The sequence below is a fragment of the Triticum aestivum genome, chromosome 3B (assembly GCF_018294505.1).
Source record: "Triticum aestivum cultivar Chinese Spring chromosome 3B, IWGSC CS RefSeq v2.1, whole genome shotgun sequence".
Taxonomy (NCBI): Eukaryota; Viridiplantae; Streptophyta; class Magnoliopsida; order Poales; family Poaceae; genus Triticum; species Triticum aestivum.
Window position 1 is genome coordinate 649,733,533 of NC_057801.1, and position 7,414 is coordinate 649,740,946.

The window sequence follows — 7,414 nt, forward strand, 5'->3', positions numbered from 1 at the left end:
CCAGCCGCTCGCCCTCCTCATTGAAGACCTTGAAGAACAAGGTGGACGCATCGTCGTACTCGAAGTGGATCGCCAGGGCTCCCTCCGCGCGATAAGCTCGAGCGACCTTGCCCCATCCTCGCATCATGAAGATGTCTCCGGGCGACACCACCTCTAGTTCAGCTCCGGTCGCTGGGCTGCGGCATCTAGCATGCTCCAGCCACAGCTCGGCCGGTCCCCTCGGAGGCAGCCCGCCGGCAAAGAACCGTGGGAGTCGGATCCAGGAGTCGGGTGGCATTGCCGCCCACTCCACGAACTCACGTGAGCTATCCTCGGCATGGGACCGTGGAGCGGACGACAGGGCAATGGCGGCCCTAGCACCATCGTCGGGTGGCACCTGGCGGTGCACTCCCTCACCTTAAGCCTAAGCTTATACGGGGAGGGGGAAGCGAGGCAGAGGCCTCGACTACCAGGGCCTGGTCAGCTCCCGCCTCGAGCTGGCGACGTGGGGGAGTCGGAGCCGTTTCTTTGGCGGAAGGTAATCAGGCCCCTCCATGGGGCCTTCCCCTTAACGGTCGTGGAGTGCCCTTTGATCGGCGCCATGAAAGGAAGACGGAGGAGACGCAGAGCAAACGGGACCAAGATGAAGGAATCATGACCCGGGGTTCCACCCGCCCGTGTATTTATAGCCAGGAGAAGGAAAATCGTCGGCCTTCCATGATTTCTAGTAATGATGATCTACCCTGCATGCAGCATGCAGTTGTCAAATCGAGCAGTTGTCGAGGCAGCATGGGGAAGCGGAGTCGCCCACGTTGCTACCTCTTGAGCATGCGTTGGTTTTTCCCTTGAAGAGGAAAGGGTGATGTAGCAAAGTAGCATAAGTATTTCCCTCAGTTTTGAGAACCAAGGTATCAATCCAGTAGGAGGCTCCTCACAAGTCCCACGCGCCTACACAAACAAACAAGAACCTCGCAACCAACACGATAAATGGGTTGTCAATCCCTTCATGACCACTTGCGAAAGTGAGATCTGATAGAGATAATATGATAAGATAAATATTTTTGGTATTTTTATGATATAGATTGAAAAGTAAAGATTGCAAAATAAAGTAGATTGGGAACTTATATGATAGATAATAGACCCAGGGGCCATATGTTTCACTAGTGGCTTCTCTCAAGATAGCATAATTATAACGGTGGGTGAACAAATTACTGTTGAGCAATTGATAGAAAAGTGCATAGTTATGAGAATATCTAGGCATGATCATCTATATAGGCATCACGTCCGCAACAAGTAGACCGACTCTTGCCTGCATCTACTACTATTACTCCACACTTCAACCGCTATCCAGCATGCATCTAGAGTATTAAGTTCATAAGAACAGAGTAACGCATTAAGCAAGATGACATGATGTAGAGGGATAAACTCAAGCAATATGACATAAACCCCATCTTTTTATCCTTGATGGCAACAATACAATACGTGCCTTGCTGCCCCTGCTATCACTGGGAAAGGACACTGCAAGATTGAACCCAAAGCTAAGCACTTCTCCCATTGCCTGAAAGATCAATCTAGTAAGCAAACCAAACTGATAATTCAAAGAGACTTGCAAAGATAACCAATCATACATAAAAGAATTTAGAGGAGATTCAAATATTTCTTATAGATAAACTTGAACATAAACCCACAATTCATCGGATCTCGACAAACACACCGCAAAAAGAGTTACATTGAATAGATCTCCAAGAAGATCAAGGAGAACTTTGTATTGAGATTCAAAGAGAGAGAAGAAGCCATCTAGCTAATAAGTATGGACCCGAAGGTCTATGGTAAACTACTCACAACTCATCAGAGAGGCCTTGGTGATGATGTAGAGGCCCTCCATGGTCGATTCCCCCTCCGGCGGAGCGCCGGTGAAGGCTCCAAGATGGGATCTCGCAGATACAGAAGGTTGCGGCGGTGGAAATAGTTTTTCGTGGTGCTCTTGGATGGTTTGGGGGTACGTCGATATATATAGGCGAAGGAGATAGGTCAGCGGAGCTATGACGGGCCCACAAGTTAGGGGGTGCCCCCCTAGGGAGCGCCAAGCACCCTCGTGGCCGCCTCGGCTGCTTTTTGACGTCCACTCCAAGTCTCCTGGATTGCGTTTGTTCCAGAAAGATCGCTCCCGAAGGTTTCATTCCGTTTGGACTCCGGTTGATATTCCTTTTCTGTGAAACACTGAAATAGGCAAAAAAATAGCAATTCGGGCTGGGCCTCCGGTTAGTAGCTTAGACCGAAAATGATATAAAAGTGTATAGTAAAGCCCATAAACATCCAAAACAGGTAATATAATAGCATGGAACAATCAAAAATTATAGATACGTTGGAGACGTATCAAGCATCCCCAAGCTTAACTCCTGCTCGTCCTCGAGTTGGCAAATGATAGAAACAGAATTTTTGATGTGGAATGCTACCTAGCATATTTCTCAATGTATTTTTCGTTATTGTGGCATGAATGTTCAGATCCAAATGATTCAAAATAAAAGTTCATATTGATAAAATAATAATAATACTTCAAGCATACTAACTAAGCAATCATGTCTTCTCAAAATAACATGGCAAAGGAAAGTTCATCCCTACAAAATGATATAGTTTGGTCATGCTCCATTTTCGTTACACAAGAATGCTCTCATCATGCACAACCCCGATGACAAGCCAAGAAATTGTTTCATACTTTAGTAATCTCAAACTTTTTTCAACCTTCACGCAATACATGAGCGTGGGCCATGGATATAGCACTATGGATGGAATAGAATATAATGATAGGGTTTATGTGGAGAAGACAAAAAATAAGAAAGTCTCACATCGACGCGGCTAATCAATGGACTAGGGAGATGCCCATCAATTTATGTCAATGCAAGGAGTCGGGATTGCCATGCAATGGATGCACTAGACCTATTAATGTATGAAAGCTCAACAAAAGAAACTAAGTGGGTGTGCATCCAACTTGCTTGGTCATGAAGACCTAGGGCATTTTAAGGAAGCCCATTGTTGGAATATACAAGCCAAGTTCTATAATGAAAGATTCCCACTTAGTAAATAAAAGTGACAACATAGAAGACTCTCTATCATAAAGACCATGGTGCTACTTTGAGCACAAGTGTGGAAAAAGATAGTAGCATTGTCCCCTTTTTTGGGCCTTTTTTGGCCTTTTTTTGCCTTTCCTTTTTTTTATTTGGCCTTTTTTGGGGGGACAATGCTCTAAAATGATGATCATCACACTTCTATTTACTTACAACTCATGAATTACAACTCGATACTAGAACAAAATATGACTCTATATTGAATGCCTCCGGCGGTGTACCGGGATATGTGATGACTCAAGAGCAACATGTATAAAAAATTATGCATGGTGGCTTTGCCACAAATATGATGTCAACTACATGATCATGTAAAAGCAATATGACAATGATGAAGCGTGTCATAATAAACGGAACGGTGGAAAGTTGCATGGCAATATATCTCGGAATGGTTATGGAAATGCCATAATAGGTAGGTATGGTGGCTGTTTTGAGGAAGATATAAGGAGGTTTATGTGTGATAGAGCGTATCGTATCACGGGGTTTGGATGCACCAGCGAAGTTTGCACCAACTCTCAAGGTGAGAAAGGGCAATGCATGGTACTGTAGAGGCTAGCAATGATGGTAAGGTAAAAGTGCGTATAATCCATGGACTCAACATTAGTCATAAAGAACTCACATACTTATTGCAAAAATCTACAAGTCATCAAAAACCAAGCACTACGTGCATGCTCCTAGGGGGATAGATTGGTAGGAAAATACCATCGCTCGTTCCCGACCGCCACTCATAAGGATGACAACCAAAGAACACCTCATGCTTCAAATTTGTCACACAACGGTTACCATACGTGCATGCTATGGGACTTGCAAACCTCAACACAAGTATTTGTTAAATTCACAATTACATCAACTAGCATGACTCTAATATCACCACCTTCATATCTCAAAACAATTATCAAGCATCAAGTTGATCATAGTATTCAATTCACTTCTTATGATAGTTTTTATTATACCCAACTTGGATGCCCACCATTCTAGGACCAATTTTATAACCATAGCAAATGCCATGATTTTCTAAAAGACTCTCAAAATAATATAAGTGAAGCAGGAGAGATCAATAATTTCTACAAAATAAAACCACCATCGTGCTCTAAAAAGATATAAGTGAAGCACTAGAGCAAAACTGCATAGCTCAAAAGATATAAGTGAAGCACATAGAGTATTCTAATAAATTCCGAATCATGTGCGTCTCTCCCAAAAGGTGTGTACATCAAGGATTATTGTGGTAAACTAAAAATAAAAGACTCATATCATACAAGACACTCCAAGCAAAACACATATCATGTGGTAAATAAAAATATAGCTCCAAGTAAAGTTACCGATAGACGAAGACGAAAGAGGGGATGCCTTCAAGGGCATCCACAAGCTTAGGATTTTGGTTGTCCTTGAGTTATATTGGGGTTCCATGGGCATCCCCAAGCTTAGGATCTTGCCACTCCTTATTCCATAGTCCATCAAATCTTTACCCAAAACTTGAAAACTTCACAACACAAAACTCAACAGGAAATCTCATGAGCTCCGTTAGTGCAAGAAATAAAAACCACCACTTAAGGTACTGTAATGAACTCATTCTTTATTTATATTGGTGTTAAACCTACTGTATTCTACCTTCTCTATGGTTCATACCCCCCCTTCCGATATTAGCCAAAGATTCATCAAAATAAGCAAACAACACACGAAAAGCGGAATCTATCAAAAATAGAACAGTCTGTAGCATTCTGTAACTTTCGAATACTTCTGGAACCCTAAAAATCCTACCAAAATGGGAAGTACTAGGCAATTCGTCTATTGATCCACTGCAAAAGCAATCAACTCAAAATCACGTTTCTGTGACTTATTAGATTGTTTCTCGTGAGCGCAAAAGTTTCTGTTTTTCAGCAAGATCAAATTAACTTTCACCCAAGATGATCCTATAGGTTCTACTTGGCACAAACACTAATTCAAACATAAAACCACATCTAAACAGAGGCTAGATGAATTATTTATTGAATAACAGCAAGGAAAAATATTGGGTTGTCTCCCAACAAGCGCTTTTCTTTAAAGCCTTTTTAGCTAGGCATTGAGATTTCAATGATGCTCACATGAAAGACAAGAATTGAAGCATAAAGAGAGCATCATAAAACATGTGACAAACACAATAAAGTCTAACATACTTCCTATGCATAGGTTTTTTATAAGTAAACAAATTATCAAGGCAAGCAAAAACTAGCATATGCAAGGAAGAAGACGATAGCAATCTCAACATGAAGAGAGGTAATTTAGTAACATGAAAATTTCTACAACCATATTTTCCTCTCTCATAATAACTACATGTAGGATCATAAGAAAATTCAACAAAATGGCTATCACATAAAATATTTTCAACATGATCCACATGCATGCGAAGTTGACACTCTTCCAAAATAGTGGGATTAACATTAACTAAAGTCATGACCTCTCCAAACCCACTTTTATCAAAAACTTCATAAGATTGAACATTATCCAAATATGTGGGATCTAAAGTTGACACTCTTCCAAATCCACTTTCAATAATATTGCAAACACTATTATCAATCTCATATTCATCGTGGGGGTTAAATAAATTTTCAAGATTAAAAGAGGAATCACCCCAATCATGATCATTGCAACAAGTAGTAGACATAGCAAAACTAGCATCCCCAAGCTTAGGGTTTTGCATATTATTAGCACAATTGACATCAAGAGAACTTATAGTAAAATCATTGCAATCATGCTTTTTATTCAAGGAGTTATCGTGAAGTTCTTCATAATTTTCTTCATCACAATTTTCAGATTCACGAATTTCAAGCAAAGCTTCATAAAGATAATCTAGTGCACAAAACTCACTAGCAATTGGTTCATTATAATTGGATCTCTTAAAAAGATTAGCAAGTGGATGAGGATCCATAGATCTTAGGTTCTCCGTTTAGCAATAAGTGAACAACTATTCCAACCAAACGAGCAAACCAGCCAAGTAAGACATCAAAGCAAACGAACAGACAAACATAAGAAGGCGAATAAAATGGCAAAGGGTGATGTGGGGGAGAGGAAAACGAGAGGTAAATGGCAAATTATGTAATGCGAGGGAGATGAGTTTGTGAAGGGTACTTGGTATGTCAAGACTTGAGAGTGAATACCTTCCCGACAACGGCGCCAGAGATCCTTCTTGTTACCTCTTGAGCATGCATTGGTTTTTCCCTTGAAGAGGAAAGGGTAATGTAGCAAAGTAGCGTCACTACAAAAAAAAGCCACATCCGTGACATTTTGGGTCGAACAAAAAAAAATTCTGTCATACATATGACACTTCTATGACGATAATTATAACAAAACCCGGTATCATCATAGATGTGGTGGGCTCCTACTTCTATGACAAAAAATCATGACAGAAAATGGGCTTTTCATCCTGGGCGGGCCGGAGACGCAGCTGCATAACATTCTTTGGGCCGTCCATGACGGAAAAAACCTTGGTAGAAGCGAGGGCGAGGAAAATTTCGGGGAGTTCCCGGTTACGGTGGGAGGTCGGGGGCCGAGAGATGCACATTTCTCTTGTACACGTACACGCGTGTGTGCGAGGCGTTGGCTCTAACTTAACCCGAGCGAGGCGTTGGGCTCTAACTGAACCCGAGTGATTGCACTGCAGGCTACGCGTTACTGAACCTGAGCGATCGATCGATGGCTGTTAACTGAACCCGATCGAGCGATTCCTTCGCTACTGCTGCTAACTGAAGTCGATCGGTTGGATGAATAGTGAGTGTTGCGGGGGGGGGGGGGTTGGATGAACAGTGAGCAGTGGCGTTTCCTCTGGATGAACAGGACCCTGTGGTGTGGTGGAGGGCTGGATGAACAATAGACGATGGAGGGGTGCCCGTGGAGGGGTGGATGAACAGGACCCCGTGGTGTGGAGGGCTGGATGAACAGTAGATGGTGGAGGGGTGCCCGTGGAGGGGTGGATGAACAGGACCCCGTGGTGTGGAGGGCTGGATGAACAGTAGATAGTGGAGGGGTGCCCGTGGAGGGGTGGTTGAACAATAGCCGGTGGAGTAGCGCGCGGTGGAGGCTGGATGAACACGAGCCCGTGGATGAACAGTCGCAGGTGGAGACTGGAGGAGGTCGGCGGTGGATGAATAGTAGCCCGTGGAGGCTGGAGGAGGTCGACGGTGGAGATGAACAGTATCCCGTGGAGTCCCGTTTTGCGGTACGCCACACCCCTCCTGATGAACAGGACCCTTTTCGACCGTAGTGCTCCAACACAAGTCCGTTTCCTCCGTTTTGTGGTACGCCACACCCCTCCTGATCAACAGGACCCCCGCTTCGAT